Source organism: Rhinolophus hipposideros (genome assembly GCF_964194185.1).
Source record: "Rhinolophus hipposideros genome assembly, chromosome: 4".
NCBI classification, from domain to species: domain Eukaryota; kingdom Metazoa; phylum Chordata; class Mammalia; order Chiroptera; family Rhinolophidae; genus Rhinolophus; species Rhinolophus hipposideros.
Window position 1 is genome coordinate 73,763,923 of NC_138050.1, and position 25,785 is coordinate 73,789,707.

Genomic DNA, 25,785 nt, shown 5'->3' on the forward strand with positions numbered 1-25,785 from the left:
AGAAAGCAAAGCCTGTTTGGAACTTTCATTGCCTTTCATAATTATTAAAACATTCTCTTGTATTCCTATACCATAGGCCATTTTCAAGCTCTTTTTAAATTATCACAATATGCTTGAGATGATGTAGGCATAGTTATTATCCTTGCTATAGAAAGGATATTTAGAGGGTAATAATATGTCTAAGGTGACAAATTAGATAACTAGCAGAGCAAGAAATAGCACTCACATCTACAAGTTATAATTAGATATGGTTTGTATTAATGAAACCCTTACAACTTTCCAAAAACATATGAACTCAGAGTTATAATATAAAAACCTACCCTCAAACTGTGTGTGTGTGTGTGTGTGCGTGTGTGTGTGTGTGTGTGTGTGTGTCTGTCTGTCTGTCTGTCTGTGAAGGTGTGTATGGTAATGGTTTCTTGAATCCTTGCATTTCATATGTGGGGACAAAGCCACAAAAAGCAGTTTCCAGGCTCTCGGCCTCACATAGAAAGGTGCTGGCTCAGGTAGTAAATGGCCATCAACTGTAATCAGATGGCCATCAGCTGTGGCTAGTTGGCCGTCAGCTGTAACCCGTAAGCCATTGGCCACTAATATAACTGCTGTGGCTACGCTAGCAGAAAAAGATGGGCGCTACCAAGAGCGGATTTCAGAGAGGCGGATGCCGCCGGCGAGAATATAGTGATATGACTCCCCTACTTATGGCTCCGTGGGTGTTCCTGTTTGGCCTTACCATGTCCTGCATTCTTTTGTGGGGAGCGGGACCTGAGACCCCGCAGGAGACCCTGTGTGACATCTTAGTACATGGACTTTTTAAAATATGAGGTCAACCTTTGAAATAAATTTTAAATGACTTAATCAACCCTATGTTTATAAAACTAATCCATGCAAGGAATAAAGATTTTATATTTCCATTTCTGAAATACTTGATGATTCTGATAATAATAAAAATATTAGTATACATACTTTTTATTATGTATTGTTAAACCAGTTGTAATACTATTTGAAAGTCAACGTTTCTTCTTAATTAATAAACTGTTTCATATACTCAAAATAGCTGAAGTGAAACCCCAAATAAAATTGAGATGAATATGTTTTGGTTCCTGTAACCCAATATTGCAATATTTGTGAAAAGATACACAGTCAAAAATATTTTAAATCAGGCAAACTTTGTAATGTTCATTATTCTTATAATATTGACTCATGCCAACTTGATCCTTTTGCACTATCTTTTGCCAAATGTGTTGAAATCTTTATGTTTTGTACTGTTATTTACATAGAAAGCTATAATGCTTATAAAGGATAATTTTAATATTATGTCACATTGAAAACATTGTAACTCATATGTCCTTGAAATTCTATTTTATCATATATATTATACTTTGTAAAATTTCTCTGCCTCCCTACTTTTCTGTTTCTGAAAGGAACTGAGGATAGAAGAACTATATATAATATCTGAAAATAGATTAAACTGTCACATTCCTATCACGGACAAAGTAGTAACTATTGTTGTCTAGCAAGAACAGTCTGTTGTAGTATTTCCCACTCAATTCTTTTCACAGTGAGGCATTTGAATGATTTTCAGATAAAATGAATTTGTTTAAACTTCTATTGCTTATTCTTTTGTTATCCTTCCACACGTTTTTTAATTGGAAGGATAGCAAAAAAACAAACAGAAAACAACAACAACAACAACAAAATGGAAGTTAAATATTAAGTTGTTCCTCAGCCTCAGCTGCTGGGATTTAGCATTAATTATAAGGCTTTCTTGTTTCTTGCCTTCTCAGAATTAGTAAAATAGCAGTGTTGAAGCAAGAACTAGAGAGCTCCTTATATTACTTCTGAGACTTCCATTTCTCTTTACCCCTGCTCTCAAATGTCCTGCCTAAGAATCCAGTCCTTAAAGGAAACTATAATTAGCATAGCTACCTACACTTACAAGACCATTATGGCCAACTCCCTAACATTGCATGAGAACTGTTCTCATCATGCCCTGCATTCTAGGTTATCGCATACCCTACAAAAATTCAAACTCCCCCAAATGTCTTGACATCTGAACTCTCAGAAAGACCAGCACTCCTTCACGTTATATAATGATTTTTTTTCCATTTTTACAATAATCTGTTTCTTCATGTCTCCCCAGAATCTGAACTCAGCAGTTAACACAAGAAAATTAAGCCTCTTCTCTGTATGTACTCTCTCCCTACATACGTGTTTTAATGGAATATATAGTTTAGAGCAGTTTTTGGTTCACACCACAATTAAGGGAAAGGTACAGAGATTTCCCATGTAACCCCTGCCCTCTTCGTGCATAGTCTCCTATATTATCAGCATCCCCACACAAGTTGTACATGTGTTACAATTGATGAACTTACAGGATCACATCGTTGGCACCCAAAATCCACCTCGGTTTTGTATATTCCATGGATATATATAATTATATACATATTATATATGTGTATATATATATATATGATATATACATTATATTATATATTATATATAATATATTACATATATTATTGTATATTAATAATATTAATATATTATACGATGCTATATATTTAATATAAAACATAATATAATATAATATAATATAATATAATATAATATAATATAATATCTTATAATATAATATAATATATATGGAATATATATATATATATATAGAATATACATATAATGACATGTATCCTTCATTGTAGTATATCCACAGTATTTTCCCTGCCATAAAATCCTCTGTTCTTGTTATAGTCACTGCTTATCTTTATCCAATACCTGACAATCCCTGATCTTTTCACGCCTCCATAATTTTGTCTTTCCAGAATGTCACATAGTTGAAATCATAGAATATGTAGCTTTTTTCTGTTGGGTTCTCCCACTTATCAATATGAATTTAAGGTTACTCCATGTCAGTCATGTCATACCTTAATAGCTTTTTTTTGTTATGAATAATAACTCATTGTCTATATGTGTGTGTGTGTGTGTGTGTGTGTGTATATATATATATATATATATATATATATATATATATATATATATACACCACAGTTTGTCCATTCACCTACTGAGGGACATCTTGATTGCTTCCAAGTTTTGGCAGTCATAGATAAAGTTGCTATAAACATCCATCTGTAGGTTTTGTATGAACACAAGTTTTAAATCTTTTGAGTTAATACCAGAAAGTTCAATGGATGGATCTTATAGTAAGTATGAACTTAGTTTATAAGAAACTATCAAACTGTCTTCCTAAGTGGCTGAGACATTTTGCATTCCCATTAGCAATGAATAAGCGTTCCTGTGGTTCCATATTCTTGCCGGAATTTGGTGTCCATCTTCTGCAGTTTGGCCATTCTAATAGGTATATGATGATATTTCATGACTGTTTTAATTTGCTTCTCTCATGGCGTGGGATATGGAGCATCTTTATATATACCTATTTGATAGTTTTTTGAGATGTCTGTCAAAGTCTTTGGACCATTTTTAAATCATTTTGGTCTCTTTATTGTTGTTGTTGAGGTTTTTATTGAAATATTTTAATAACAGTTTATCATAAGATTTGTCTTTTACAAATATTTTCTCCCACTCTGTGGCTTGTTTTCTCATTCTCTTGGCTTTGTCTTTTGAAGAGCAAAGGTTTTATTGTTAATAAAGTCCAGCTAATCAAGTCTGTCTTTCATGGGTCATATCTTTAATGTTGTATCTAAAAAGTCATCTAGGTTTTCTCCTATGTTATCTTCTAGGAGTTTCATAGTTTTGTGTTTTCAGTTTACATCTGTGATCCATTTGGAGATAAATTTTGTGAAAGGGTTAATGTCTATGTCTAGTTTCACTTTTTTGCATGTGGTTGCCCAGTTATTCTAATAACATTTGTTGAAAAGACTGTCTTCTCTCTATTTTACTGATTTTGTTCCTTTGTTGACCATATTCATGTGGCGCTGTTTCTGGGATGTTTATTATGTTCCATTGATCTATTTGTCTATTGTCTCACCAATACTACATGGTCTTCATTACTAGATATTTACATTAATTCTTGAAGTCAGGTAGTGTCAGTCTTCCAACTTTGTTCTTCAATATTGTTTGGACTACTGTGAGTCTTTTACCTCTCCAGGTAGAATCAGTTGTTTTATATACTCGAAATAACTTTCTGTGATTTTGATTGAGATTGCCCTGAATCTATAGATCAAGTTGGGGGAAACTGACATATTGACAATATTGAGTCTAGATGAACCTGGAATATCTCTTTCCATTTATATAGTTCTTCGATTTTTTTTATTAATATTAAAGTTTTGGAGTTTTCCTCATATAAATCCTGTCCATATTTTGTTAGATATATATGCACTTTATTTGCCTCGGTGCTAATGTAGATGGTTATTGTGTTTTTAATTTCAAAGTCCACCTATTTACTGCTGGTGTATAGGGATGTGATAGACTTTTTAAAGGTTGACCTTGTGTCTTGCAATTTTGTTATGATCGATTAGTTCCAAGAGATATTTTTCTAGATAATTTTGGATTTTTCACATAGAATATCATGTTGTCTGACAACAAATATTATTATAATTCTTCCTTTCCAATTCTTCCTTTCTTTTCTAGCTGTAACATCTAGTGTGAGGTTGAAAAGTAGAAGTGAGAGGAGACATCCTTGCTTTTTTCCTGATTTTAGTGGGAAAGCCTCAAGTTTCTCAATATAAGTTTCATGTTACCTGTGGGGTTTTGGAGATATTCTGTATCAAGTGAAGGAAAGAATATGCTCAGTGTTTTTATCATGAAGAGATGTTGAAATTTGTCAACTATTTTTTTATAATTATTGACTAAACTTAGGTTTTAATCCACAATAGATTCTATTTTTATCATAAAATTAGCCAGGAAAATTTTATTCTAACAACAACAAAAAAAATGCAATGGTCAGCACTCACTCCTCCATTGCAACGGCTATCCAAAAAAAACTTCTTTAGCTTTTTGAATAATCATATATATATATAAATTGGGGTTAGTTTAGTTGGCATTTTGATATCACCTCTCTGGAATATTTGCTCTGTTTCAGAGAGACTCATACATTTCCATAGCTCTGAACCATTGTGCACCCATGTCTATTCTTACTTACCTAAACGAAATGACAGCAACGTGGAGAAATCTAACCTCCAAAGCAAGGGGATGGGTCAGAAAATCCAAGGAGCTTTAACCCAGAAGTTTCTAGCATCTTGCCAGGATGGATTTTTGATTAAATGTACTAATGTTGAATGGGACTGCCCACTTTGGTAAAATAAATATTACTGACTTAGGTCAATTATTCTCTAGAAGCAGATGCTGAGGTGGGGAATTTTTGTTCAAGTGGTATTTAAAGAATGCTTTCTGCAGAAAGGAAATTGAGGAAGCAGGAAAAAATAGAAGAAAAAGCTAAACAGAAATGTATTCTCAGCTGTAGAAACACAAACAAGTTCTAGAGCGCAAATTAGAGCAGTTTTCCCACCTATAGGCAAGAAACTGTCCTTTGGGGCCCCCTTGGCAGTCAGGCATTAGGGAAGGCCAGAGTAAAGTAGCTCCTTTTTGGTCATGTTCGATTCTTCAAAGAAAAAGGAATCCTGAGCAGGCAATATTAACAGAGCTGGCGGATGAAAAACAGACTAGGGAAGGGGCTATGGACTGATATTTATACAGCCTGTATGTGTCATATCCCCTATATCGAGATATCACCCAGCTTTTTCATTTTTGATATAGCCTACAAAGAAAAAAAAATACTTTATTTAATAGTCAGTGCACCTCAATAAGAGTGAGCCCAGCCAAGTCAAATCTAGTAGATCTGGAGACCTCCACTACAAGATATTTATAAATAATTGAGGGTCCCTCAGTGCATATAAGATAGAGGTTGCATCTTTGGAAGATGACACCTTTGATAAGTTTTATTTCTGCTGTCACTGCTTAGGACATGCAATTAGTACCACTAAACTTTGCAAAGAAGTGGTAACCAAGTTACATACACAGCCACCAAAACACTAAATTGTTTTCTCTTGGTGGTTTGTGTTTGGATTCTTTGCAATAATCCTAAGTAAAAAATAATAATAATAATAATAATAATAATAATAATAATAAGTGAATATATTTTTCCATAGGTCAAGTATACAGAAAAAAGTCTTCTAAATTATTTGATATTTTATTCACATATAAAATATTAGTCTACCTTATATCTTGCCATAATTAAAATGTTTAGCTCAATAATAAAAACATAAAAATATCACTACTAAGGTTAGATTTTTCCATGATTGTATATATTGAAGAATAGGAAACTTTGAGCTCTGATATTTTCATCAAGAACAGAAATCTTATGAAACATCACTTTGTCAAACCATCACTGTTTAGACTCACTATATCTTCTTGCTCCCATTATGCTTTTTGCATAAAAGAGCCCTTCATCCTGTGGTATAACTTGTATTTGTCAATCTTCTTCTTTATAAGTGTGAAAATTAAGGGATGATCTTGTTCCTCTTTATATACTTACCACATAAAACAGTTAAACATTTTCCCCATTTCTATTCATCACCCCACATCATTTTTTTTCCCTTTAGTTAATTCCTTCCACGATAAATTTTATCAGTATCCTCCAAGACACTCAGGCAAAAAAAAGAAAAAAAAAAGAAAAAAAAAACAATTATAACTGTTTCCCTCTCTGTTTGTACAAATTCATTTCAAAACTTTGCTGTTCCAAATTTTATACAAATTTCATTCACTAAGATGTCTTTTTGTTTCGTTGATGGTTTCCTTTGCTGTGAAAAATAACTTTTTACTTTGATATAGTCCCATGTGTTTATTTTTTTTTTCTTTTGCTTTCCTTGACCGAGGGGATATATCAGTAAAAACATTACTAAGGATAATGTCTGAGAATTTACTTGCTGTATTTTCTTCTAGGAGTTTTATGGTTTCAGGTCTTACATTTAAGGCTTTAACACATTTTGAGTTTATTCTTGTATGTGGTGTAAGAAGGTGGTCCTATTTGATTTTTTTTTTTTACATATATCTACCCAGTTTTCCCAGCACCATTTATTAAATAGACTGTCTTTACCCCAATGTAAATTCTTGCTTCTTTTGTAATAGATGAGATGACCATATAGGCATGGATTTATTTCTGGGCTCTCTATTCTGTTCCATTGACCTATGTATCTGTTTTTATGCCAGTACCATGCTCTTTTGAGTATTACAGCCTTGCAGTATGATTTGATGTCGGGTAGTGTGATTCCTCCCACTTTGCTCTTATTTCTTAGGACTGCTGTGGCTACTTCAGGTGTCTTTACGGTTCCATATAAATACTAGGATTATTTGTTCTAGTTCTGTGAAAAATGTCATTGGCAATTTGATAGAGATTGCATTGAATCTATGCATTGCTTTAGGCAGTATGGACATTTTAACTACATTAATTCTTCATATCTATGAGTATGGTGTATGTTTCCATTTATTTGTATCTTCTTTAATTTCTCTCTTCAATGTCTTATCATTTTCTGAGTATAGGTCTTTTAATTACTTAGTTAAATTTATTCCTAAGTATTTTATTTATTTTTATGCAATCATAAATGGGATTGTTTTCTTAATTTCTCTTTCTGATAGTTTGCTATTGGTGTATACAATGCGATGTCTAATCATTATGTTATTTTGTATACCTGAAACTAGTATAAAACATAAAATACATTAATTCATACTTCCATTATTCATGTTCAAAGTTTTCCTTTATGTGTGTTTTTGCCTCCGCTTTACAACCTTTCCACAGAATTGCTACAATATCTGTATTTTGGTAACACAATCAAAATATCAAAAATCAACCTAAAAGCTTTCCCTACCTCCCCAGGACTTGTTGATACTGAATCTACATATATATCCTCCAAGTCTGTTCTCTGATTCCATTCCTAGACCTCATGATGACCTTTCACATATCTGAAATATGGTTCTTTTCATACCTACTCTCTTCCTCATTTTCTTTCCTCTTTGCTAACCTGATCTTTTATTTACACATCCCTCAGCTGTTATTTTTAAAGAAAACATTTGTTCCTTTGTGGTTAATTAATATGCTGTATTTTCTTTTGCTGCATGCATATTTTACTAATTTTTAAAATGAGAGTTTGCTAGTGCTAAACTTTCTATTTTAACATCATTATTCCACATTTCTCTTAACATTTATTTTGATATAGATATGTGAGAGAGCAGTAATTTTCTTCCAGGAATTGGAAGAGATGTTTTATTGTATTCTAGCTTCTTATCCTTCTTGCTGTTCAAGAAGGGATCATCCAAATTGTCATTTTTTTGGAGGTAATATGCACTTTTTAAAATTTACATACAGTCTGATCTTTTATTCCATTTGTGTACTTTAATTACAGTGATGCCTAGGTGTAAATTATTTTTATTTGTCATGTTGAAAACTCACAGTGATTCTTGAATTTAAAGTGGTAAACCATAACTTTGAAGCCAAATGTTTTCTTAAAAAATTATTTATTGAGCCACATGCTAGCCAGAAAAGTGGTCAGCTCCTGGAGCATGCAATTTTATCCACCAGCAGTAGGGCTAGATGGAGAAGACAAAGATGCCTGCCATACTGGGATTGATGGGGCTTTGTTTTACAATGAGTTTGAAGAAGAAAGATGTACGTTATTTTAAAATAGTTTACATTGGCCATTGATAAGGGGAGTTTGAAAAGGTGAAGTGGAGCTGCTTTGGGGATAGGTGTATGGTCCAGAGAAAGAATAATTTGCTGCTTATGGATTGCTTGTGGGCAATAGTCAGAAAGTTTATTCCTTAAGAGTGATGATAATCTATATAACACTATACTTGGATATTTCACTTTACAATAATTCCTTATAATTTCCACCCTCAGTTACAAAATTCTGTATCATGGATTGTCCCAAGACTTCATCATCTTCCGTGTATTACCCTCCACTCAGCACACACATATTATAGATATTGAGTACAAGCTTCTTTGTTAGTAAAACAGGCAAACATGTACAGGCACCGCATCATGAAATTAGGCATTTAGAGCTTTCACTTTTGTCTCATTTTGAGGATTCATATTTTCTTGCAAGCTAATCTATGTAATTAAAACTATACTTGGATATTTAACCCCAGATTTTAGGTGTGTTTTTAGCAACAGAAACTTTAGATTAACAATTTATGTTCTTTAGAAACAGAACTCTGCCCTTTCACAATAGCACTTTGCATACTTTTATCATGATATATTTATATCATTTGTTAACTATTTTACACACTCCTTTTGTCCCTGTCTATAATAAAAATCAGAGAGAATACAGGCTGGCTAATACAATTTTATTACATGAATCAATGAGTTGAACTGAAAGGTCAATTTAATGTGCCCAACACTTTATGCTTTTGCTTTGGTCATTAGTTCAATTATACAATAATAGCATATATAGAATATAACTCTTTACTTTTATCATTGTTTTCTTAAATATAAAAATAAAGAATATTTGTTCTGTGTCCCATTTTATAGGCTAAATTTAAAGGTTTGTTAGGATAATATAGAGCAACCCTCAAATCAAAGCAGTGCAGCATAACTAAAGGCATAATTTTTATTCATACTTCTGTTGCATGCAGATTGGCAAGGGCTTCTGCTCATGGTTGCCAATCCAGGATCTAGGCTGATGGCTGCTCCCTTTCAATGTATGCTTCCAATGACATCACTACTGAGGGAAGGGAGCTCAAAGCTCCTGTAAGACCTTCTGTTCAGCCATGACAGATATCATGCATGCCTACTCACATTTCATTCACTAAAAGAATTCCCACATATAGCTCTCTATTAATGATGCTGGGAAAATGTATTCCCGTCAAGTATCCAAAAAAAAAGATGGGGTGGCTGGTTAGCTCAGTTGGTTACAGTGGTTAACAACAATGCTGCCACTTTGATCCCCACATGCGCCACTGTGAGATTCACTCTCCACAACTAGATTGAAACAACTACTTGAGTTGGAGCTGATGGGTCCCAGAAAAACACACTTAAAATGAATAAAAGTTTTTAAAAAAAAAGAAAGAAAAAAACAAGACAACGGAACTTTTAGCATAGTATGAATTAATGTCACAGCCTTCCCTCCTAAATAGACAGTAAATATTTAGTTTAATACTCTTTTCACATCAACTACATTTATCCTTGAGGTTTCCAAGTGAGATGAAATCTCCATTCAGCTATGAGATTGATCTCATAGTCCAGAATCTAATTGATTCTTTGTGTCCTGGTGAGGGAAGGGGAATAGTTGATTCCCCTTAGTTCGACCTTACTTCTGATCCCTCGAAAAAGCTTACATGTCCCTTATTCTCTAGAATCCCAGTTTCCACTTTGTGGGAGATCCTTCATTTACATTGTTCTTGGAATTAGTTTGACAGGGGAAAAATATGTCTATCCTATATCTTGCCAGTAGATTGTTGGGGCACCAAAGCAGCTTTTAATCTCAAAAATTCTTACTTCTTGGTTAATGTAGACTGGTCAATATAACACTCCTTAAAACTTAATTAGCTTTTCTATTTATTTCTTTGATTACAGATAGCACTCTAAGACAATAATCACACTCACGATAATTTTAGTAATCTACTTCTCACATGTATATTCATCTTTGCTTTTCCATCCCGATGCCTCCCTTTATGATTTAATCTCAGGTTCCTTGAGCCCACAGTGCTAGAGTGGGAAAAACGATTAGTTTCTTTTCCATGAAGTATTTTATCCAATTGAAAAGGTTACTGTATGTTACACTATTAGTCCTTAATCAAAAACCTCTTAATCTGCATAGATGTTTGAATAAGTATGAAAGGCATACAGTTGATCTCATGATTAGTATAATAATGAGTTTTAAATGTTTTGTGGCCCAAAGCTTTCTTCATTTTATATTTTAGAAATTGGGTGTGAGATCCTTTGTTAACTTTATTCCTAGAAACAACATTATTTTTGTTACAATTTTAAAATGATTTTTTTTTCTTTTTTCTGAAATTCCATTATAAAGTATAAAGGAGCACAGTAGATTTGTATGCATTGATTTTGTATCCTGCAACTTTACTATGTTTTGTTTATTGTTTCTAATAGTTTTTTGGTGGAGTCTCTATGGCTTTGTATATAAAAAAAAAAAAAAAATGTCATCTGCAAAAAAGTGACAGTTTGACTTCTTAGTTTCCAATTTGGCCAAAACATGAAAAAGTACCAAAGTATCCTTCAATAGATAATTGGATAAAGAATACGTGGTGCATTTATACAATAGAATATCACTCTGCCATACAAAAAGATGAAAAACCTGCTTCTTCAATTTGCCAAGTTTTTGTACTCTCTCAATATCTTTTCATTAATTTAGCAAACCTGAAAATTATTATCTCACCTTTTTTTTTACAGCCAATAGCAAATCTCACACTACTAACATTTTGTTTTCCAACTTTTTGTACAAGAGATAAAAGGTTATTACATTCATGATCTATCTGTCTTTCATGTTATCAGAAGTAATCATTTCACCATTTTTTGTGTGTCTCACTGTATTGCCTGAATCATGATTTTTCCATATTGCAATAATAGTTTCTGTAATTTTCTGCTCATTGCAGGACTTTTAGAATATGTTCCACATTGTAGTTATTTGTAAAAGCAATATCTTCTTTTGTTACTGCCTATTTCTGTTTATGACAAGATGTGGTCACTTGTGCTGAGGTAACAAACTACTTTCAAATTTCAACGACTAAGTGAAACAAAAGTTTATTATGTGTTCACATTACTTTTCCAACATGAGTTGCTTTGCTCAATTTTTGTCTTACTAGAGGACACAGACCAATTCCTATTTGATGTCTACTCTGCTTCTATGATCACTATGACACAAGAAAGAAACAAGATAAATAGTGCTGTGACTTTTGATTCTTCTGCCCAGAAATATCTCCTGTCACTTAACCTACTATGCCATTGGCCAAAAAAAAGTCACAGTTTCATTCCTAAATTCAAGAGAACAAAAAACAATCTTAACATATGCTTCAATTAAGAGATGACATAGAAATCTATGGTAAACACTTTTTAGGTGTAACAAATTGTCTGTATACAAATAGCATAAGGTATAAAGAGCTATACATGAAAAATGAATGGAAGTCTAGAACTCATTCAGCATCCTTTTAAAAAATTTAAAAGTTATTTCATTATATATATTTTAGTAGCACTTTTTAAATATTTAATTTTGTTATATTATTTTGAAATTGTCAAAGATTGAAGATGAAAATGTAAATTTAAAGGGGTTTTATTTTTGTTCATAGATTAGAAAGTTCAGAAAACATATCCTTAGAAATTTGAAAAATAATGATATATTTTCTTTTGAGATATAGAGTTAATCCTAGTTAAATGCATACATTTTTAAATATTAGCAGTATATGATTTATCCATAATATAGTAATCAGTCTTCTTTTGTAATAATTGTTAATTTCCTATTTTCATTTGCATCTTATATATTTTTTTATATTTTTTGGCAAACTGTATTTTTTATTAGTTTTAGGTGTACACATACCATAATAGTTAGACATTTGCACCCCACACAAAGTGATAACCTCGCTCCCTCAATCTACTACCCCTCTGACATCTTATACAGCAAAAATATGGAATGCTTCATGAACTTGCGGGTCATCCTTGCTCAGGGGCCATGCTAATCTCCTTTGTATCATTCCAAATTTTTTGAAATATAATTTTTTAGTTCTTTAAACTTTTAAATAAATAAGTCTGCAAAGTAAGCCTTTTGAATGAAGAAGAAGTAAAGATTATTCATTTTTAATTTTTATTAAATTTAGGGTGACATTGGTTAGTAATATTATATAGGTTTCGAGTGTACATTTCTATAATACTATATATATATACATATACATATACATATACATATACATATACATATATATATATATATATATATATATATATATATATATATATACACACATATATATGTGGCATTGTGTGTTCACCACCCAGAGTCCGTAAATATTGTTTTTAGTCTTTCTAATTTGTTTCAAGTTAGCATCACCCATAAGACCATCCAGGTGGATTTGATATGTGCTGTTTTTCTTTGGCCCTGCTGAATTAATCAATTTAAATTTCTTATTTAGAGACTCAAAAGGCAATTAGAAATGCCAAGATTTGTTTTTTCAGTGGTGATTGTGCTTGTGTTTTTGTTTTTTGTTTTGTCACCCCGCCCCCACCCTTCTCTGTTAATTCAGAATCAGTGAGTGCCTGGCTTCCAGACATTTGCATCACAGTAACACCAAGTGGCATGCTACTGGGCACTGGCTTGGAGCCAAAGAAGCTGAGCTGCCCTGGGCTTGCTTATGCTTTCTCTCTTTCTTCAATGGACCTTTGGTATTAGCTGAAGAAGGTGCAATAAACTGGGCTTTTTCTTCAGTGACATACTATGATTGATTTAAAGAGTGCATTAATATTTTACAGGAATCTCAGAAAATTTGTTAAAATCTAGCTGTATGCGCTGTGGTCTAATGTACTGGAAAGGCATTTTGTGACTCTCCTCTCTAGTAATTTCTCAGTTGCCTTTCTTATGGTTAATGTTTCAACAATTGCATTCTGTGTCACTGAATGCTCAGAGCAATTTCGATTCCCAAATTAAAGCTAGGCAGTTATCATCTTTTGTTTTCTTTGTATTTATTCATCCATTCGTTTGTTTGTTTGTTTGTTTGTTTTTAGTAGTGGATTTGTGGGGATTAACTTAATCTTAAAATGCCTGAACCTAAGGTATTTGATTACAATGAAAGAAAACATAAATATTAAACAAAAATATTATCCTCCTACTTGAATAATCCATTTAAGAATTCATGTTATATATATATATATATATATATATATATATATATATATATAATATGTGTATATATATAATATGTATATATATATGTATATATATATGTATATACATATATATATATATACATATATGCATATGTATATACATATATGTATATACATATACATATATATACATACATATACATATGTATATGTATATACATATATATACATATACATATGTATATACATATATGTATATACATATACATATATACATATATACATATATATGTATATACATATATATATATACATATATGTATATATATACATATACATAACTGAAAATGCACAACTTTTCATTACTTCATTTCAAAATGAAATGTGAAAAAGATGATAACATTTAAAACCTGATATCACAAATATTACTAATGTAAATTTGATTTTCAATTTAACTACAAATTTAATAACTGTTATACATTGTTTGCCACCTTTCAGGAATGATAATAGTTAGGTTCTGTTCCAAAAAAAAAAAAATGTCATAATCTCCTAGATAAGGAACTAGTCAACAGATATTTAAATATGATAAGTATATACAGAGCAGATCAAAAAGTTTAGTTGGGTCAAAAATCAATTTACAGCAAATTATTTTTACTGTGTCTCTTTCCATCTCAATTCTTATCTCCTACAGAGGAAATATATTCAAATTTTATTTCATCTAGTACCTACAACTTTATATTAGAAATACTTTTCTGTCTGGTGTTCTTGTTAATTAACAGTTTTCTATTATTCACACTATAATTTGTGGTAACTTATACTTTCTTATTTTTCTCTATACATCTATAATTGCTCTGTAATGCTAGCTGTGTTATTATGTCTCACAGGAATAATAATTTGATGAGGAAGTGTCATTATTCACCAATGTCCAGGTTTCATCTAATTTTGTGCATAGGAGAGGATCATTTTGAAGTTAGGTGTAATCAAGTTTTGTTTATTTTTTTCATTTGAGTAATGAAACATGAATAGAAGTGCATATTTCACCATCTTATTGAACCTCTCTGAATAACACAATTAAAGTTGCAGACCCTCCCAACCAATGATCCTATGACACTATTTATTTTCTGCATAATATTTATAACCATTTAGCAAACTATGTACTTTATGTAATTGTTGTATGCTTTCTCATGCTCTAAAAGGTACATATTTAAATGTAAGATTAACAAAGGCAAAGTATGTCTTATATTTTTCTACTGATATTTGTTATTTCCCACTGGGTCTAGATAATGCTTAGAATATAGAAAAAAATACTGTGAAAATTAGTAATTATCACTTAGGGAGGATATGTGATTAATCAGGAGTATATGGCTATTTCCAAAATACCAGAGATACATAAATAAACATATAAAAGTAAAAGTAAAGAAAATGACAGGAAACTGAAGACATGTATTGATTTTTAGGCTATTATTAAAAACACATTGTAGAATTACAAAATCCTTGTTTTGTGTATATACACCCTATATATATTATATATTGCATATTAATATGCATTAAACATATAAAATGCATTTACGAGATACAAACATGTATATATAAAATAGTAGAGACACAAACATATACCTACACACAAGTTCTGTGCTTGAGTTTTCACTTTATTACTCTTTAAATTTTTTATTTACATTATACATATTTTTATATATGGTGTAGTTCACAAAAAGTGTAAAAGAGTAAGTATAGTGATGGAGAGAATTTAAAAGACTATGGGAAAGGATTGCAATTAAGCCAAGCAGAACATCATAGTATAATATTTCAGACATTGTATATTTCTGATTATGACAATGTATTGGTGTGACAATAGCATATGAAGTTAAACTGGAATGGAATCAAAATTGCTGCAGTGGATTAGTTCAAAATTTTGTGAGGCCAGGTTTAATAGGATACCTAAAGTTCTTGACATCATGAAGGATGATGACAGGTTAATCAATTGGAATAAGTATCATTCCAGAGCCCAAACTAATTTGGAGAAATAACTGTTAGTGTGGTAGAGTCAACAGGTTATTCTCACTACAAATATGTTGAAATTCCACAACATTTTTAATAATAGCCTTAAAACCACTATGTTTTCAATTCCCTGTCATTTCCCTCACCTATTTTTCAAAGAAGTGTGTTCACAGAAGCTTCCACTGAAGACTCTGTCCCCTCTTGGTCCATAAAGCAGTGTAGACCTGAAGCAAAGTATTGCTGACAACCTCGTTCTCCTTTCCACCTCCACCACACCAGCTGGAAGAGCTCATAAACTCCTAAGACAATCCATGTAGTTTTCCGACTGTTCTAATGGAGAATGAAAGTGTCACTTGCATTGATCTTAAGTCTGTTTTTCTATAACCATGATCTACATGTCATACGTTATTTTTTCTTTATGACACATATTAAATTTAAACCTTTCAAATTTTGACTTGCTAAAAGTGATGCCATTTGGCTGACCAATAGAGTCACATCATTTTTTTATTTTGTTCATCTTAACCAGAGATAGCATTAGGGCAACAGACCTATTGTGTGATTGAGATCTGTACCTGATTTCTAAATATATCATCTCTTGCTATCCCGTTTTGGAGATTTGAAATCCTGATGTGGTTACTTCTTTTCCAGGATCCTACGTAACTTCCTGGTTATTTATACACGTCATGGATTAATTATTTCCTCCGAGGAAGCAAAAGTTATTTTTACATATAAGGTTTCATATATTTGAAAATAAGCATTATGTTTACATGACTTTTTCTTTCTCTGTGCTAAATCTCATTTCTTCAAAATTTCTGCTTTTGAACAGAAAGTTTAACTTTCACTATCTTTGACACATTATTCTTGAAGGACACACTGTGTACAGATGGAACAAACTAAAGGTGAACCGTAATCCTCTTCATTATACACATTGAGTGAAAACTGAAAATTGCATACATTTTTTAGAGTTACAGCACACTGATGGACATTCTGTCAGGCCAAAAGCTTATTTTTAATGTGCAAATGTTAAACCACATAATACTCATTGTAAATTGTAGTTGGTTTACTCACTGACATATACATAATTTTTTTCATTGTTTTTATCGACTTATATTTAACCCATTATTCTAGATAGATTCCTTTAGGATCATAACTGAAGCATACAACTTATCTTCCATTGTTCCTGTTCCGTGAAATCCATGGATTAGGTCGGTTCCCCTCGTGTAACTTTAACAAACCATAAAAAATACTGAGTGCAACATAGATTTATTTTAATGAACAAATAATTCTTAGAAACCAGAAGGTAACACAAACTGAAAATATGACAAATATGTTGAGGTAATAAAAAGAATTTTGAACCTAGTGAACTATGTAACAGGCATGGGTTATTAAAAAAAAAAAAAAAAAAAAAAAAAACTTTCATAAAGTGGAGAATGTGAATATTCCATGAGAATCTATCTTGTCTTGATGAAAACATCATGCTGTATGAAATACTATTTTCAAGAAGTTGTAACAAAAGAGAAATTAATATCAAGTATAAGAAGTTCTGTCTTACATATTTAATCAAGGGAGAAAAAAATGTAAGAAATTTGTCTCTGAGAAAATGTAAGCATTACTTGACAGTGTATAACAGCTCCAAGAGTCACTAGTTCCTGAGTTTGAGTGAAAGAAAATAAAATTTATGAAAAATGTAATGGTCTATCAGGCGTAATTAATATGGATTTTTAGACTGATTTAATTATTAGCATGGGCTGATAAAATCAAAAGTTTTGAGTTAGTCCTTGATTGGCTCAGAATGGAATGTTTAGTGAAATAATACAAATAGAAAATGGAAAATGGCTAGTGGCTTCAATAGCTAAGTATAACCCTAGAAATTTAAGAAGAAAAAAAAATGAACTGATTAAATTTAAATCCAAAATATGGAAAACATGAAAAACTTTTGATAATCAGGGCATACCTGGGTCACCATTAGAAGAAATGGAAGCTTGTGGCTGGAAAGCACTACCTAGGGGATCAGATTGCTAGGAATATGCTGGGGGAAAAGTCTCTTCTGACCTACATATAATGACTCAGAGCTGGGAACTAGAGATATGACAAAATGACTATAAAGTCAAAGCTAAAAACCTATTCTAGGTTGTACTCACAAACACCAGCTCAGACTTTTGAGCCATTAGGTTGTTCATGCTTCCCCAAACCGTATAAAATAGTATAATGAAAAAGTAACAATACATTTCATTATTATGCACCACTAGCCAAAATCATGTAATCCTAGAATTGTGCTAGGTCCATTCATATCAAAGAGGCAGCAAAGGAGTAGAGCCAACAGTTTGAGTAATATAAAGGGGAAGCTGGACTATTACTAGGTTGGGGGACCAAGAGCTAGAGGGTAACTAGACTGCAGGCCTCTGAACTCTCTCTTACTCTGTGCCTGCTAGAGGGAATTACAAGAGGATAGCTGCGCTTAAAAACAAGAAAAAGGTCTATGATGAATTTGGATTGCTTTGGAGGTAACCTAAAGCAGGACTCATATGCAAAGACAGAGATCATATTGCAATACCACATTTACATTCCTCCTCCACTTACATGAGGAACACGGTTTAGGGACAAATTTATGTTTTGTCTATCTACCTGTAGATAGACACCTGTAGATATGCTATAGGAGCATATCACTAGCCTAATTATAGAGAATAGCAAGCAAATCAAAATGAGTTCACCTGGGCAGATTTAGAAGACAATTGAGGACAAAAATGAAAGTGATAAAATGAATAAAACAATGTAAACCAGTGAAATGAAAATAGAGAAAACCAATTGAACAGGAATATATAACAATATTTTAAAATAAAAATATGATATAAAAATTGGAAACAATAAGGACTAACAGTAGACAATTGGATTGAAGAAGTGCTACATAAAAATATTGACCATGGAAGTAATAATCCAGTACATAGGTGAACAGAAAATAAATTGAACAATTCAGAAAATCCAGCAGGTGACATATATATACATATATGTATATGTATATGTATATGTATATGTGTGTATATATATACATATATATATCTACATACATATGTATATATATACATAATTGATGATACATAATCGATTATATATAATTAATATATATATATTATATGTAAATATATTAAATCACAGATGGTGAACTCTGAAAGGCTGCAATAACATAAAGAAAAGGTCCAAATGACTATGACAGAATGAAAATAAAATCTTAATTCTATCAATCAAAATACACATAATCATAAACATGGGTCACCAAAGTGTTGATCTGGATATGAACAGTTTGGAAAGAACATGTTTTTTGAAAATGTCAAACTCTTATAAAGTTAATAAATTGGAACAATCATTCTTCCATTACAGATAATATTCCTCCTAGGTAGTGAATGTAATTTTAAATAGGGTTGGAGCATTATCAAATTAACTTTTAGATATTTTTTTGATAATGATAGAGATGCAGAGTAAGAAGCAACTGCTATCACAATTTTTAAGATAGGAAATCATGTGGCTTTCTCAAATTAAGAATTAGTAAAGATAATGTTTATCAATCAGAGAGATTTCAGAAAAGTTAAAAATAGTCTCAATTAATTTTAAGAGTGCATTGATTTTTAATTTCAATTTAGTTCACAAACCTCTTGCACCATGTTGCTAACCTTTTTTGATATCAGAGGGATTAGTTATTATGAATTTGTACCAACTGGACTAACAGTTAACCATGTTTACTATTTGGAAGTGCTGAAAAGGCTGCTTGAAAAAGTTAGCTGACCTGAACTTTTCACCAGGAATTCATGCTCTTGCATCATGACAATGCACCAATTCACATACCACTGTCTATGAAGGAGTTTTTAGCCAGTAAACAAATAACAATATTGGAATGCACTCCCTACTCACCTGATCTGGACCCAATGATTTCTTTCTGTACCAGAAGATAAGGAAATATTGAAAGGAATACATTTTGATGGCATTCAGAACATCAAGGGTAATATGACAAAAGCTCTAATGGCCATTGCAGAAAAAGAGTTCCAAAATTGCTTTGAAGGGTGGACAAGGCACTAGCATCAGAGCATAGCTTCCCAAGGGGAGTGCTTCGAAGGTGGCTGTAGTGATATTCAGCAAAGAGGTATGTAGCACTTTTTGTAGGATGAGTTCATGAACTTAATTGTTTGTCCTTGTATACCACATCTTCTTTATCCAATCATGTACCGAAGGATACTTTGTGTTTCTATGTCTTGGCCACCATAAATAAAGCTGCAAAGAACATCGAACATTAGAACACATATATCTTTACTGGTACATGTTTTGTTTTCTTTTTTTTTTCATTTTTATTTTTATTTTTATTTTTTTAATGTTTTTGGATAGATACGCACCAGAGGGATTGCTGGGTTCTATGGTAATTCTATTTGTAATATTTTGAGGAACCTCCACACTGCCTTCCATAGTGGCTGCACAAATCTGCATTCCCACCAACAGTGTATGAGGGTTTCGTTTTCTCCACAGCCTCTCCAATACTTGTTACTATTTGTCTTGTTGATGAAAGCCATTCTAACTGGTGTGAGGTGATAGCTCATCGTGGTTTTCATTTGCATTTCTCTGATAATTAGTAATGTTGATCATTCATGTCTATTGGCCATTTGTATGTCCTCTTTGGAGAAATGTCCTCTCAGGTCCTCTGTCAATTATTTAATTGGATTGTTTGTTGTTTATTGTTTAGTTGTAGTTCTTTATATATTTTAGTTATTATCCCCTTATTAGAAGCATTGTTTGCAAATATCATTTCCCATTTGGTTGGTTACCCCTTTTATTTTTTTAATGGTTTCTTTTGCTGCATAGAAGTGTCATAGTTTGATGTAGTCTCATTCATTTATTTTAGCTTTTACTTCCCTTTACTTTGAGGTCAAATTCATAAAATCTTTTTTGAACCCAAGGACCATAAGTTTAGTACTGATATTTTCTTCTATGCAGTTTATTGTTGCAGGTCTTACATTTATTTTTGTTATCTATTTTGAGTTTATTTTGGAACATGAAGACTGATACCAGTCTAGTTTCACTCTTTTGCATGTGGCTGTACAATTCTCTCATTTATTAAAGAGGGTTTCTTTTTTCCATTGTGTGTTTTTGACTCCTTTGTCAAAAATTATCTGTCCATATTTATCAGGGTTTATGTCTGCATTTTCAGTTCTATTCAATTGGTCTGTGCTTCTGTCCTCTGCCAGTACCATGCTGTTTTGATTATTGGTGCTCTGTACTACTAGCTGAAGTCAGGGAGTGTGATACCTTCAGCATTATCCATTTTTCTTAAAATTGCTTTTAACCATGGATGTGAAGTACCTATACACTAAAAACTATAAAACATTTTTAAAAGAAATTGAAGAAGACACAAAGAAATGGAATGACTTTTCACGTCATAGATTGGAAAAATCATCATAGTTAAAATGACCATGGTACCCAATGCAATATACAAATTTAATGCAATCTCCCGGATCATCCTTGACCTCTAACTTCGGGGCCACATATATGTGTTTAGTTACTGACAGTATCCGAACTGCTGCAGGATACCTACATTCCTGAGGTCAGAAAAACAAGAATCAATATGGGTTTTAGTTCATCTTCATGGGTTTTAACTCATGCTTGTGAGATTCTGCTGTGTCTTGTTTTCCTTCTGCATGACATCTATTTCTTTCTTTCCTTACCGCCTTGTGCACTTCAAGCCAACACTATTTAATCAATTTCTATAACTGTGTATTATACAATTCCTTTAAATTTTATATGTAACTATAAGTTGTTTATTTATTTATATGTATAATTATATATACCTGTTTGTAAATAAATTAAATGGCAAGAATGCCATGTTTGGTGTTAGCTTCCTTGGTAATTGGCTGTACACAGTAATAAAATAATCAGTGTTATTCATTTATAAAAATATTATGGGCAAATAATTTATCATTCACATACACTAGGAATAGTAATATATTTCAAAAGAAATGGAAAACAGAAGATAGGTAGAGGGTGTGAATATAAAGTCAGATACCATTTTTTAATTATTGTTAAAATAATTCAATATATATTTATTTGTCAAATTTTAAAGAAACTGATTTAGTTGGAAATAAAAATAAATTATATTTCATTCAGCATTTAAGTAAAAGTCTTTACATTTAAAATCTAGTCCATTTATACCAATGTGGGCACCACTAGATAAATATTATTATTATAATTAAGTCAAGTTCTTTCTCTTAAATATTACAAAATACTAAAATTTAAATTGAATATTACATATGTGTGTGCATGTATGAGTATGCCAAATGAAAATTACAATTTATAAGATTTAATCAGAATTACATACGAATATATAGATGGATATATAAATAATTAAAACAACACATGTGCTTAAATATATATAAAGGATTCAGTGTTAAAAATGGGAAAGATTACCTTGTGTCTAGCTCATTCTATGTGCCCCCAATAGAGACTGAGTGAATTAGATTTCAATGTAGTGCAGAGTGTGTCATGTGGGCATTTACTCATTTTTCATCATTATTCAATTCAATTCTTCATTATAATCATAACCATGCTATAAATTTAGTTATTAACTGCAAACAATTTCTAATTAAATGTAAAATTCTGAAAGTTGCACCATTTTACATGATTATATAAATTGCCCTTAAATATCTGTGACTGTGATCTAATCTGTGATTATGAAGTGTTTTGTCACAGACAAGTGAATAGACATGTTTTAGATTCACATTAGAATATGAAAATATGTAGGCTAAATTTATTGAAAAATAAATGCAAGTCATTTAAAAATATGAAAAGTAAACAGTTGAAAAAATCAAATGTAATGTGATGCAAAATTATAGTAGAGTACTGAATTATTTTCTACAGAGGCCTTTCAAAAGTTTTTTATTATAATCTCCATTAAGCAGTATTGGGGATTTTAACGGAATGGGAGGGGAAAGATTATCTGTTTCAGAATTACCAATTGCTATTTAACAATCTTTCTCTTCTGCAGTGTTTCACTCATAGAACATTAAAATATCACAATATTTCTTGTCGACTGACAAGATGACATCTCTGAGGACAGTTGCACAGCCACTAAGAAACTAATTATTACCGAGGATTGTGTATGATGATTAACAATTAAACTTTCAAAATAGAAACTGGTCCGCCTTAGAGGACACTCTGCATAGATTATCAAAAATGAAGAACTGAATGAAATTTTCTTCATATATCAATTACATAATTATAATACTTTGCTACAGGTATTAACATTTAAATGTGTTATGTGTACCTGTAACTTTGAATACACTTTTCTGTTAATAGGTACTGAATAATAATGAATCAACAAAATCATATTGTGATGATTTTTCAGATTTCTAAACTAGGTGCTATTATAATACTTGGCCATACAGATTTTTAAATATACATTTTCTAAAAACAAACGAACATAGTGTAGAAATATGAACCACTTATTCCTAACCATATCTCAGTAGATTTTTGGTACATCAGAGACCAGGTGTTGTAAAAAGCATAATCTCTGTTATGTCTAAAGCCTTTGTATAAAAGTCATTATTTTCAAACAACAGTCTAAACCTTAATCATTTTTCTTAGGCACTTGGCACTGTGTATGTTTTCTTTTTCATTTATGTTTCTAGATATATGGTAATTTCAAGAAAATCACATCCTTTTACTGTCGAATAAGCAACATAAAATTTAGAAGGGGCTAAAAATGTGGGGTGGAGATTCTGTTTTGCACTTATCAATCTGGTGTACTTTTCATAATTAGGGATTTTAACAACTAAATAAAGTTTTCTTTTTTTTTCTAAGAAAATTTAACTCAGAGTATAGAATACGTTAGCCATTCTGTATGCTTCTGAAATGTGGAATTTATGCATATTCATTATTGTTAGTAAATATCATAAATGTAAGTTAAGAAACCTGAAAGACTCTCCGTTGGGTCAGCCAAATTATCGAATGTTACACACACACACACACACACACACACACACACACACGTGCACGAGGTATGACAATTACATTTGCAAACTTGCCACCGTACACTTACATTGGCAGCACTGTTACTAACAGCTTAGTAAGGTTTCATACGTTGGTATATCACTGTCTCACAGCTGTGTTCATGTCGATGTGTGGTGGTGTCTTGCTGAGTGGTGTTGATTATTGTTGTTGCATGTTTTTGTGTACCAACATGAGAATGTCTGAACTTGAATTAGAGCAATGGACAAATACTACATTTCTTTGAAACTTGACAAGAATGGAAGTGAAATCAGGGACATTTTAGTCCAAGTTTATGGGGATAATGCCATGAAGAAAATGCCAGTGTACAAATGGATTAAACATTTTTCTGAGGGGAGAAAACATGTCACTGATGAAGAGAGGTCAGGGCAGCCAGTAATGAGCTGAAGTGATGAAAACATTGCAAAAATTCATCGAATTGTGCGTCAAAATCGTCGGCTGCCTTTGAGAAGCATAGAAGACCAAGTAAACGTCAATAGAGAAACAGGAAAATCTTAACTGAAAGTTTTGGCATGAGAAAGGTATGTGCAAAAATAACCCCAAAGGAGCTCTTGCATGACAACCCTGCACCAGCTCACAAAGCACTGTCAGTGAGGGAGTTTTTAGCCAATAAACAAATAACTGTATTGAAACACCCTCCCTACTCACCTAATCTGGCCTCAGATGACTTCTTTCTTTACTCAACGATAAAGAAAATATTGAAAGGAAGACATTTTGATGACATTCAGGACATCAAGGATAATACGACAACAGCGCTCATGGTCATTGCTGACAAAGAGTTCCAAAATTGCTTTGAAGAGTGGGCTAGGCTCTGGTGTCAGTGCGTAGCTTCCCCAGGGGAGTACTTCGCAGGTGGCCGTAGTGATATTCAGCAACAAGGTATGGAGCACTTTTGCTAGGATGATTTCTCAAACTTAATTGTCCAATCATGTGTGTGTTTGTGTGTGTGTAGTCACAAGATGTGGAGTACAACATAGGGACTATAGTCAACGGAATTGTAACAGTTACAGTCAGTGGCACAGGGGTAGTAGATTGGAGGAGTTATCATTTTGTGAGGGGTGTTAATGTCTATTACATCGCTTGTGCACCTGAGCTAAAATTAATTAATTAATTAAAATTAAAGCAAAATAAGTTCTCATCAAATATAAAGCAGGTTAAAAATGAAAGGATGAAGATACAGCGTGCAATCATTAGTCAAATAAACTCTATACTGGAAATAGCAAAGGTGCCAAAAAATGTATACAAGTGTACACTTTGGTCACCGTTGCGCAAGCAGTAGTTTGCTGTAATCAGAAATGTCTGGGCACTTATGGTAACCACTTTGAGTGCCTCTTGGTATTGCAGAAGTCAAGCATAACTTATATTCATCTTTTGTTATTGGTATACATTGAGTATTACAATTTTGATACAGTTTTCCTTTTTAAAATGTGTATACATTTTTGGCACATTCTGTACAAATATCTTTTAGCTCAAAAGAATATGTTAGGTTAGTGCAAAAGTAATTGTAGTTTGTGCAATTATTTTTAACTTGTCAAACCGCCATTACTTTTACAGCAACCTAATACTAATTCTAATTTCTGTCTCAGACCCTTCATTGAAACCACATTAATACGCTTAATTAGAAATGCTTATGAGAACTAAAAGGCAGTTAACATCCTTGGATGGAAGGAAATGTCCAACCAATGAGGTATGGATTAATGCTTCAGCTACTGTCCTTTAAGTGCACAATTTGGAGTTTCAGAAGTCCTGGCACAAGTGAGCTGCCATTTGTATAGCAGCAACTTCAGTAACCACCCTTGAATTAGGTTTTCTTTATTTGTTTTGTTTTTGTTTTAAATTTAATAAATTGCATTGCTATTAAATAACCCCAATTTTGCCTAATAAAAATACAATTAAATGAGCCCTTTTAGATAAGTTGTGTGAAAACACTGGGCTTTGTTTCTCTTATGATGTTTTTAATTAAA